Below are 12,747 nucleotides of genomic sequence, written 5' to 3' on the forward strand. Positions count from 1 at the left end.
CAGTAGCAGAGATCAGCAACTCAGTCCGTCAATCACTTGTCACTGTATCTGTCAACGTCTGAACTATAGGAACCTTACCTAACCCAGATTAGCATAAGCATGTGGGACTTCATGCGAAAACAGTTTATAACATGAATTTGGAAAAACATCTAACTAAGAGAAAAACTATTAAAAAACAGCGCAGTTGGTGCCTAGAAACTAAAGGCACAAAGGTTAATCAGTCACATTGTCACAGCTACCTATTCACGGAATGGATCAGCGACAAAGTCAGTCTTCATCTTCAGGTCATCAATCGATCAGCAACGCATCAGATTCTCAAGAGCATGAGCCCAATGACAGAATCTCAAATCTCTTCTCCCCAATATCGCATTAATAATGTCACTCCTCTGAGATCTGCCTTAACATCTCTCCATTGGTTCTGAAGTTTTCCCCCCTTGTCATGATATTATATCAAAGTCACCCAGACTATCCCCCATTTTCCAATTGGTCCGTTGATCATCAGTTATGACTCTACCCAATAATCTTTATTTTCCAAATCTATGAATTCTAATATCACGCCGTTCTCAGGGTGTCGATTGGTTCACTGTAGAATGTTCTCATCATCTGGCTCATTAGGTATCGAAAATGTTGCATCTTCTTCTCCAGTTAGTGTCTCTATTGTTAGAGTCCTGGGAAAGTACATCTTGTCTGCTTTACACCGATTTTGATACATATTCTAGTTCCATAATTTCCTGTCCGTCTGTTCATCGCAGAAAATTCTAGCTAAGCAGACTTTATTAACAATGAGCAGTTCAGGGTCAGTTCAGCACATCAGCTTCTCTACATTGTATGATTATTCAGCTTCTGCCTGAGGCCTGAAAAACTAGGCCACAACTTCAGCTAAGTTACCTCTACAATATAATGTAAAATACGTTATGTAGCTCAGTATTACATATTACTACATTATTATTACGCATTTTCAACATTTCACATATTTTTAGTCATTTTTTAATATAATTTGTGAATCTTGGTGACCACTCTCCGTGGGCACATTTTCAAACGTGCACATTAATTTTCTATGTTATGTATTTCTACCATTTTCTTGTTAATCAAAATGCATAAACACTCATTAATATTTCTAATTAACATATCCACTTCAGCAGTGTCTAGTGTATATATTGTGTATAATACTTTCTTCCAGAAGGAGTATTGCCTCTAAGATATTTCTGGCCTTGTGTCAACCAAATCAGCTACCTTTATTTTTGGTAACAGTGAATATTGTCTTTACTTGTGTATAAGTAATATGTAACTATAAGTTATATTGCAGGAGCTTTGCATGCCTCCTAGTTCAGCCTAAGCTACTCTGATATAGCTACCTCTATCAGCCTAAGCTGCTAGAACACTACTACATTTCACTAATAAGGGATAACTGGACCTGGGGTAAGGTGTAAGTACCCAAGGTACCCACTAGAAACCAGGGCAGCCTACTACAACCAGGAAATGAGATTCTCCTGATTGTCCCCATTGTGGGTTTTATGTGCCTGTACTCCAGTGTAGCCAAATCCACAAGGGGTCTGTACGTGGGGATTTGTCTCCTCCTCCTATTCATCCACAATTGTAGGTATCTAAGGGACATATGAGTGAGTAGGCTGCCACAATTTGCACAATGGAACCACCATCTCACCGTGCATACAAGAATAATGTGATGGGACAGTGGGAATGGCAATGTAAATGCAATTTCCATAAATTGTGCAGTTATGGAAGATCTGTATGTAGTCCACCACCATGAAATGGCAACCGCCTGTCCTGTATCTAGGGACAGGTGGAAGTGAGGTAACTCCGCCGAAGTAGGGCGTCATGGCAGAAGGTGGTCCTCATTGGCTAACATCGGGCTCTATGGAGTACAGTGGCCAATGGGGATCAGCGATGGCGGTGACGGTGTATACCGCCGCAGACTTAACTGCCATTTTCTGTCTATAACCTCACTTGAATCCTGACTTTCCACAGGACAACACCTACAATATGTGTGCTGCTGTGACCTGTGTCTGGAACCTACCATGGTCCGTATGACCGGGGAAAGGGCCTCTGCCTTCACTTCAATGGAGTTGGAGTGCTTGGTGGATGGGGTCCTGGCCCAGTATGGACAGCTGTATGGGCCTCAAGAACAACAGGTGAGTACACCTTGGCCACGATGCATGTGGGTGGGTTGCATGGAGATGTGTGTGCAGGCATCATGTATGTGGGGTGGAATGTCTGGTGGTAGTGTACATGGTGTGCGCCAGGCGATATGTGTCCCCATGGAGTTGGAAACGGGATTTGTGGGCCATATATGTGGCAGGCTGTATTGTATGTGTAATGCTGTCATCTTGTCTGTATTCCTTCTGCAGGTCAGCGCCCATCCAAAGAAAGGATTGTAGTGTGCCATTGCCAAGGACTTGCAGATCCTGGGAGTCTACAGCAGGTGGAGCACCCACTGCAGGAAATGGTGGGAGAACCTAAGAGGCTGGGCATGGAAGACTGCGATGGCCCAGCTGGGGATCGCCTCCCAACAAGGAAGGGGGGCCCGTCAAAACCTGACCCCGCTGATGGTCTGCATACTGGCGGTGGCCTACCCAGTGCTGGATGGGCGCTTGAGGGCATCACAGCAGCCACAAGGGGGTCAGTACAGCGGGCCTAACGACAATAATTGTTAGGTGGCATGGGATCTGGATGGTGGGTGTGAGTTAGTGGGTGCCACTTAGTGCCATGCCGGACATTGCAGCGCGATCCAGCTCAAGGATAACGGGTGTATGGCAAATGCAGGGAACCTAGCTGGTTTACATTCCAAGTCAGTCAGGGCTTTGTGGGTCCCAAGAGGTATGCAATTGGCAGTGTTTGGCCCTCATCTTGCTGTGGCATCCAGCCAATTCAATGCCAGTGCAATGCACAGTGCTCAATCCTGATCCCTGTGTGTGATGGTGCTATGTATGCCAACTGTGCTGTTGGTGCTGTAATTGACCCAGTGCTCCCTTTCTCTCCCTCTCCCCTTTCTCCTTCTGTCATCCTGTCCATGTGCATTAGCATCATTTGGCAGAGAAGCAGGGACCCCGGCGACAGAGGGAGCTGCATGTCACAGGACCCGGGAGGCAGAGTCCACTGATGCCGAGGGAACCAGTGGGATGGAGGATGAGGGGAGCACCACAGCAGAGACAGGAGGTGACAACACAGACTCTGATTCCTCCTTCGATAGAAGCTCCCTGGTGGTGGTGGACACCTCTGTGATCACCCCAGCTGCAGATACAGCTGCCTCCCCCATACCAGCACCCCCTCCCAGTAGCCCCTCAGCGAGTTGTCTGAGCCCGCTCACCCAGGAGGGTGGGCATCTCCTTCGCCCCAGGCACTTCAGGCCCTGCCCCAGTCAGTCCTGCTGCCCTGAGTGAGGAGGCTATTGACCTCCTAAGATCCATCTCTGTAGGGCAGTCAACCATTGTGAATGCCATCCAGGGCTTGGCATCCCAATACATTCCTGGAGGGCAGACACAGTGGATTGGTGGCCCAACACAGATCGATTCAGGCCCTGGCCTCCTCTCTGATGGCAGCCATTGTCCCTGTTACAACCGTCCCCCTCCAACTCCCATTTCCCAGTCGCAATTTCCTCAACCCCAGTCCATCCCATGCACACATAGAGATGAGCATGCACACAAGACAACACACAAGAGTGGAACAGTAAAACACAGGCACCACACTTCAGTCCACAACCATTCACACAAACAACAGACAGTTGCACACACATCCACATCCACTGCCTCCGCTGTCTCCCCCTCTTTCTCCATCTCCCTCACAGACACATCCAACCTCACACCTGCATGCACTGCTACAACAGCCACCACCAGCATCACCATACCAAGCAGCACACAAACCTCACTAGCAGACACCTCCACAACATCCATCCACGCAGCCCCTGTGTTCTCTCCCACTCTGTCTGTCTCCCCTTCTAAAGAACACAAACACAGGCACTGAGAGACCCAATAGCCATCCATCTCACGTCAGCACACTGCACATGCAGCTGCACCCAAGTCCCGCAGATGTCCTCCTCCAACAACCACTTCCTCAACCTCCACTCTTATCCCTCCTCCCTCATCCTGCCCCACCATCCCTAAGAAGCTTTTCCTTGCCCAACTTGGCCTCTTCCCTCCCCCATCCTGCCCGTAAGAGAAGGGTCCCAACGACCCAGCCCAACACCTCAGCCAAACGGTCCCCGGGGACAGTGAAGGCACCTCCTGGTCGTGGAGGCAAGGCAGTGAGGGATCCCACTCCACCAGCCAGGAAAGGGAAGGATCCCACTCCACCAGCCAGGAAAGTGAAGGATCCCAGTCCACCATCCAGGAAAAGGAGGGATCCCACTCCACCTGCCAGGAAAGGGAGGGATACCACTCCACCAGCCAGGAAAGGGAAGGATCCCACTCAACCATCAATGTCAGAAAAGGTTCCCACTCAACCACAAATGTCAGAAGAGGTTCTCACTCAATGACCAATGTCAGAAAAGATTACCACTCAACCACCAATGTCAGAAAAGGTTCCCACTCAACCACCAATGTCAGAAAAGGTTCCCGCTCAACCACCAATGACAGGCAGGAAGTCCTGACCTCCAGCAGAGGCTACCCAGGAGACACCTCCCCCAGCAGAGACAATACAGCCCTCACCTCCAGCAGAGGCTGCCCAGGAGACACCTCACCCAGCAGAGGCAATACAGCCCTCACCTCCAGCAGAGGCTGCCCAGGAGACACCTCTCCCAGCAGAGACAATGCAGCCCTCACCTCTAGCAGAAGGCATGTAGGGCACCCTCCAGGCCCCCTCCAGGAGCAGTGGGCAAGTTCCCCACCTCAAAGACTGTGGCCTTGCACTCCCCAGCATTGGGAAATGGGCATGGAGCCCCCTCCAGGAGCAGTGGGAAAGTTCCTGACTTAAACTGAGGTGACCCCCCCACCTCCCTTCCCCCTGATGTGCCTGTCCACTTCCGAGATGTTGCCCTTGCACAGTGTTATGCGGAATTCATTAGGATCAAGTTGGGGCTTGGACTGTGCCCTGTGGCCATGTGGGCTTATGTACTTTGAACTGGGAATTGGAGCTTTCGGGATAATTGTTCTTGTATCCTTGTTCTGAAATTGGTTCATATGGTGGGTGTCACCTTGCTATTACAATGTCAGTGCTGCCGAACTGTAGTCCTTGTATTATTATGCTGTGTGTCATGTGCCATTGGTTTACGCCTGCAGCTGGTTGTGTGTATGGTGTGTGTGTGTGTCTGGTTTGTGTCGTGCATGTCTATGTCACTCTCCTTTTCCTCTCTCCCTCCCTTGTGTGCTCGGCGGCTGTACTCACCATTTTCGTCTTCGCCGGCGTTGGTGTTCCAGGTGGAGCATTGCGTAGAAGAACATCGGGAAGACAGTTCTGGTTTCATGGAGGCATTGGTCTTCTCTGTGTCTCTTTTGGTGAGTCTTTGGTCTTCTGTGATGTGTTTCCATCCGGCTTTTGATGGCGTTCGTACCGCCCCGGAAATCGTGGTGGTTTGCAGTGTCATAATATGGTGGGCGATACCTTGTCTTCCGCTTGGCTGTTGATGGCTACTGCCGTGGTCAGTGGTGTTAATGCCCTGGCGGTTGGTGTGGTACATTTGCTGTCTATGGGAGTTATCACTGCCATGGTCATAATTTGGCAGTAATTACCACCACCCTGTTGGCAGTATTACAGCCACTTTAGCAGTCACCGCCAATGTCATAATGAGGGCCTTACCCGTGCTGCAACCTTTGTAGCTATTTTAATGGCTTTTTTTTTGTAAAAGGAAATAATGGCGGTCACTACACATTGGCGGTAAAAGCCGCTTACCGCCGTGCAGAAGACCGCCAACACACCGCTGCGGCTGCGGATTTCCGCCAAAGCCATTATGACCCACATTTCGGAATCCGCCAAAATTCAGACACCCACACAAGTCCGCCACACCAAAGGTCAGTGATAAACTGGCGAAAACAAAACCTCCACTGTCACGCCAACAGGAATACGCCCACACTATCACGACACACGAATCCACGCGGCTGTCTTTCAACCGCAGTATTCCATTGGCGGTACACACCGCCGCGCTCAAAATACACACACATTTACAAAACACTACCACATTGGACAAATCGAAATACACACACCTGATACACATACACACACCACTCCCACACACCCATTACAATATAAAACACACACTACATATCAGCACACTTATCACCACACACTCCACCCCACACATCACCTACACCACCCCATTGCACTGCAAAGACACTCCAGGTTCTCGGAGGAGGACCTCAGGGTCATGGTGGAGGAAATCGTCCAGGTAGAGCCACAGGTATTCGGATCACAGGTGCAGCACACCTCCATTGCTAGGAAGATGGAGCTATGCCGAAGAATTGTGGACAGGGTAAACGCAGTGGGACAGCACCCAAGAAATCGGGAGGACATCAGAGGTGGAACGACCTACGGGGGAAGGTGCGTTCCGTGGTCTCAACATACCATCTGGCGGTTCAGCGGACTGGTGGCGGACCCCCACCTCCTCCCTCACAACTAAAAACATGGGAGAAGCAGGTCTTGGCGATTCTGCATCCTGAGGGCCTCGCAGGAGTAGGTGGAGGAATGGACTCTGGTAAGACAAATCTCAATTATTACATCCCCCACCCTACCTGCATGCTATCACATACCCCCACCCTCACCCCCAGCACCCCAACTCCTCACATATTTCCCAACATCACAAACCACCCATCCCAACACCAAGCCCTGCATGTAACAACAAAGCATGGACACCCATCACTAAAGCATGCCCACTGCACATACCCATACAACCCCCTAAACCATCATCACACAAGGTCCCACACAGGAATGCAAGCACTGGGGCACACGGTCACCCACCCATTGCACACCATGACACACACTGATGTAATACCCATCCTTTTATATCCCTGCAGGACCCCTACCCAACGTCACCGGGCAGGAGGGTCCACACATGTCCACACCACCAACAGAGGAGGCCCACAGTGATGACAGCAGCTCTGTCCAACTGGATCTAGATGACCAGCCCGGCCCATCGGGGACCTTGGGACAGTCGGTTCCCCTCACCCAGTCACAGGCCACCACAGACCTTCCCCCCTCTGGAAACACCAGCACAGCACCCACCCAGCGGGCCCATACCTCCGTCCCCAGGACACGTCAATCAGCAGTGTGTCCACCACTACAGGGAACCCAGGATAACCCACCACCCCAAAAAAACAGGGACCTGGGGGCAGTGGTAGTGGGCACACGGTCCAGGGGACGGAGGCCCAGGAACACAGGGGAACTGGGAGGGCTGCTGTGCGACAGGGGGCGGACAGGCCAAGGGAACCCACTCTCCACGTGGCCCTCTCCTCCATCATGGGAGCCCACCACCACTCCCAGGAGACAATGGCAACGGTACTGGCCAAGTTTCAGGAGACCCAGCGCCTGCAGGAGGAACAGTATATGGGTTTCAGGGAGGAACTCAGAACCATCAACTCCACCCTGGGCACCATCGTAGGGGAGCTGAAGGAACTACTCAACACCAGGAGGGACACTGTGGCACTACAAAGGGCCCCTGACACTAGCATGGACGATGAACTGCCCACCACCTCCGCCGCCGCTAGTGGACAGGACGCCCCGCCACTGGCCCACCACACCAGCACCCCATCCCCTGCAGAGGGAGAACCACCCCGCAAACGGTCCCTGAGATCCAGGACAAAGGCAGAGCATGATGCCAACACCCTCGCCAAGAAATGAGACCACCCTGATTGTCATCCTACTGTCCCACTTTGTCACCCTGTCCATCCTTAAACTGCCCCAGCTCCACTTCCTGTGCCCATTTGGGCAATGCACCTGTGAGACTAATAGACTGGACTCTGCCATAGACATTCCTCCGCCATCACTCCTCACCATTTCACTACCCCCTCCAATATTGAGCACTTAAATAAACACACTTAAAGCACAAAACAATCTGGAGTCTGTCTGTGATTTCGAAATAGTGTATTAGCAATTACAGTGACAAAATGCTCTTTCAATTGTAATGTCAACATACCTATGTCACACGGCTCTAGTACATGAGGATCAAGGCAGATGTCACACAGTGGGACCCACATCTGTGAAATCGTAAGGGAAAGTGACAACTCAGTGACCATACACTGGGTGAAAACGACAGACAGTAGAGAGGTAGTAGTGTTTATGTACATGTAGTAGGCAGGTCTGTACTCTTACCTGTGTCTCACTGGAAATATTGCTGGATCACTGAGTCCCTGTTGTTCATGTCTTCTTCCTCTGCTTCCTCATCTTCACTGTCCGCAGGCTCCACAGCTGCAACAACACCGCCATCTGGACCATCCTCCTGCAGAAAAGGCACCTGTCGTCGCAATGCCAAGTTATGAAGCAAACAGGAGGCCACGATGATCTGGCACACCTTCTTTGGTGAGTAGGATAGGGATCCACCTGTCATATGGAGGCACCTGAACCTGTCCTTCAGGAGGCCGAAGGTCCGCTCGATCACCCTCCTAGTTCGCCCATGGGCCTCATTGTAGCGTTCCTCTGCCCTTGTCCTGGGATTCCTCACTGGGGTCAGTAGCCATGACAGGTCGGGGTAACCAGAGTCACCTGCAAATGGTGAGGGACAACTGTTAGACACGCACTAACCTGGAGGGATATCCCCAGACCCAGACAACCATTCCCACTGACCTGCCTCCAGGTGCTCACCTAATAGCCACACACGGTGCCTCTGGAGTTGACCCATCACATAAGGGATGCTGCTATTCCGCAGGATGTAGGCGTCATGCACTGAGCCAGGGAACTTGGCAGTCACATGGGAGATGCACTGGTCTGCCAAACATACCATCTGTACATTCATAGGATGATAACTCTTCTGGTTTCTGTACACCTGTTCACTCCTGTGGGGGGGGACCAAAGCCACATGGGTCCCATCAATGGCACCTATGATGTTGGGGATATGTCCCAGGGCATAGAAATCCCCTTTCACTGTAGGCAAATCCTCCACCTGAGGGAAAACGATGTAGCTCTGCATGTGTTTCATAAGGGCAGACAACACTCTGGACAATACGTTGGAAAACATAGGTTGGAACATCCCTGATGCTATGGCCACTGTTGTTTGAAAAGACCCACTTGCAAGGAAATGGAGCACTGACAGCACCTGCACTTGAGGGGGGATTCCTGTGGGATGGCGGATTGCTGACATCAGGTCTGGCTCCAACTGGGTACACAGTTCCTGGATTGTGGCACGGTCAAGCCTGTATGTGATAATCACATGTCGCTCCTCCATTGTCGACAGGTCCACCAACGGTCGGTACACCGGAGGATGCCGCCATCTCCTCACATGTCCCAGCGGACGGTGCCTATGAAGGACAACAGCGAGTCAACCAACTCAGAGGTACGTACCCACAGTTTACCCAGAACACCAATCATACACAAAAGGTGGACTGTAAGTGTGTTGAGTCTAGGCCTAGGTATGTGTGATGCAGTTGGAAATGAAGCCATGTGGGCCCCTGAAATGACGGCTGCCTGACCTCTAAAGTGGGACAATGGGATGTGAGGTAACTGCGCTGGCATTGTACACCGTCGCGGTAGGCGGTCGAAGACCGCAGCGCAATGCTGCATTGGTTAACATTGGACCCTATGGGTCCCAGGAGCCAATGACGATGTACGCTGGCGGTGACAGTACGCACCGCCGCGGACGTGACCGCCATTTTCTATCTGTTCAATCACTCGATACCTGATCTTCGACAGGAGAGGATCTACAGTGCAAGTGCTGCTGTGACCTCGGTCTGGAAGAGACAATGGCTCGAGTGTCTGGGGAAAGGGCCTCTGCCTTCACATCGGAGGAGTTGGAGAAGCTCGTGGATGGGGTCCTCCCCCAGTACACGCTATTCTACGGTCCTCCAGACAAACAGGTAAGTACACAGGGAGCATGTTGTATGGGCTATGCCTGTGTGGAGAGGGCTGGATGTAAGAAGGAAGGGGGGAGAGTGCTGCGTGCATGAAAGACGATGAATGCATGTGCCACATGGCAAGGGTAGGGATGGAGGCCAATCACTTTGATGGTGCAGTTGGTAATAACTTCTCTTTTTCCTCTGTACATTTCATGTAGGTCAGCGCCCACCAGAAAAAAGACATTTGGCGTGCCATCGCCAAGGACGTCCGGACCCTGGGGGTCTACCACAGACGGAGCACCCACTGCGACATTCGCCGCTGGAGCAAGAAGAGGGCAGGAGGCTCAGCTGGGGATGGCCTCCCAACGTGGGAGGGGTGCCCGTCGCACCATGACCCCCCTGATGTTCAGGATCCTGCTGGTGGCCTACCCGGAGTTGGATGGGCGCTTGAGGGCATCACAGCAGCCACAAGCGGGTGAGTACACTCTCATTCTGCAGACTTTGCGCGCAGTGGAGGGGTCTGGGTGGGGGAGGTGGGTTTCCCTAGGCCAGGGCGAGTTCCGTAGGCAAGGCCCCTCCATAAGGCAGGCCATGTGGCACCCCACCCCACCTCTGTAGAGTGCCAAGTACACCTAGTCATGCCCCTGTGTCATCTATGTGTGCAGATGTCGTCCATAGCCTTGTTGGCCATTTCCCAGGAATTGAACAGTGGAGCCCAAGAGCGCGGTGTAGTGCAAGGGGCTTCTGTGTCTGTCGTGTCCGCCAACAGTAGCGGTAATGCAGGCACTCAACATGTCTTTCTTCTGTCTTCCCCCCACTTTTTGTGATCTCCCTGTTCTTGTAGCACCATCAGGCGGAGGAGCAGTGGCACCGGAGCACGAGGGAGCTGCATCCCACATGGCCCTGGAGGGCGACACTACGGAGTCTGAATTCACCAGTGGGACGGAGGACGAGGGGAGCTCCACGGCGGGGACGGGAGTGGACACCAGCGACACGGACTCGTCCTCTGATGGGAGCTTCCTTGTGGTGGCGGCAACATCTGTGCCCCCGCATCTACAGGTATAGCCGCCACCCCCCCTACCAGCACCGCCCTCCCAGCAGCCCCTCAGCCTTTGCCCCATGCCCGCTCACCCAGGAGGGTGGGCATCACCTTCGCCCCAGGCACCTCAGCCCCTGCCCCAGTCACCCCTGCTGCCCTCAGTGAGGAGGCCATTGACCTCCTCAGGTCCCTCACTGTTGGGCAGTCTACCATTTTGAATGCCATCCAGGGTGTAAAGAGGCAGTTGCAACAAACCAATGCATTCCTTGAGGGCATTCATTCTGGTCAGGCGGCCCTTCAGCGAACTTTTCAGACTCTGGCCTCAGCACTGATGGCAGCCATTGTCCCTGTGTCTAGCCTCCCCCTTGAACTTCCTCCACCCGACCCAATCCCCTGTACCTAAGCCTATCCCAAGCACACCTACAGACCAACATGTACACACGTCAACACACAAGGGAAGCTCAGGCAAACATAAGCACCACACATCCCACAGGCATCCACGCAAGCATCACACACATGCAGACACACCAACATCCACTGCCTCCTCTGTGTCCCCCTCCTCCTCGTCTCCCTCCTCCCTCCCAGTCTCGTCTACACTCACACCTGCATGCACTACCTCTACAGCCACTACGTCCCTCTCCAGCACACCCAACACCACACCCTGCTCACGTGCAGTCACCACCCCCACTACCATTCACACGTCCCCTGTGTCCTCTCCCAGTGTGTCTGTGACGCCTCCTCCCAAGATACACAAACGCAGGCACACACCCACCCAACAGCCATCCACCTCACGAGCATGCACCTTCACCCAAAGTCACCAAACGTACACCTCCTACAACCACCACCTCTTCCTCCACTCCCAAACCCCCTCCATCTACCCGTCCCAATGTGTCCAAAAAACTTTTCCTGTCCAACCTTGACCTCTCCCAGGGGTCCCAGTGGGAGTGTGGAGTCAGCTATGACACCTTCCAAGGTGGGGAAGAGCCACAAGAAACCCGGCAAGTCTGGGAAGAGCAGCACGGCGGAGAAGACGCCATCATCCCCGATGCCCAGGAGGCCGTCGCCAGCACCAGCCCAGCTGTCCAGGAGGCCACCGCCAGCACCATCCCACCTGCCCAGGAGGCCACCGCCAGCACCAGCCCACCTGCCCAGGAGGCCACCTCAGCACCAGCCCAGCTGCCCAGGAGGCCACTGCCAGCACTAGCCCCGCTGGCCCATGAAGGACCGCCAACAAAAGCCCCGCTGGGCCATGAAGGACCGCCAGCAGCTGAGACCCTGCAATGGAGACCGCCATCTCAAGCACCGCTGCACAGGGCACCGCCATCTCAAGCACCGCTGAACAGGGCACCGCCATCTCAAGCACCGCTGGCCCATGAGCGGCAAGGGCACTGACGCAACTCAGTCCGTCACGGGGTGAATGATGCACTCTGGGCACCATGCCCCCTCCAGAACCAGTGGAGAGATACATCCACTACCTCAGTCCTTGGCAGGATGAAGCACTCTGGGCACAAAGCCCCCTCCAGAACCAGTGGAGAGATACATCCACTACCTCATTACTTTACAGGATGAAGCACTCTGGGCACAAAGCCCCCTCCAGAAGCAGTGGAGAAAGGCATCCACTCCCTCTGTCCTTGGCAGGATGAAGCACTCTGGGCACCATGCCCCCTCCAGAACCAGTGGAGAGATACATCCACTACCTCAGTCCTTGGCAGGATGAAGCACTCTGGGCACAAAGCCCCCTCCAGAACCTGTGGAGAGATACATCCACTCCCCCTGTCC

The sequence above is a fragment of the Pleurodeles waltl genome, chromosome 5, assembly GCF_031143425.1.
Source record: "Pleurodeles waltl isolate 20211129_DDA chromosome 5, aPleWal1.hap1.20221129, whole genome shotgun sequence".
In the NCBI taxonomy this organism is placed as follows: domain Eukaryota; kingdom Metazoa; phylum Chordata; class Amphibia; order Caudata; family Salamandridae; genus Pleurodeles; species Pleurodeles waltl.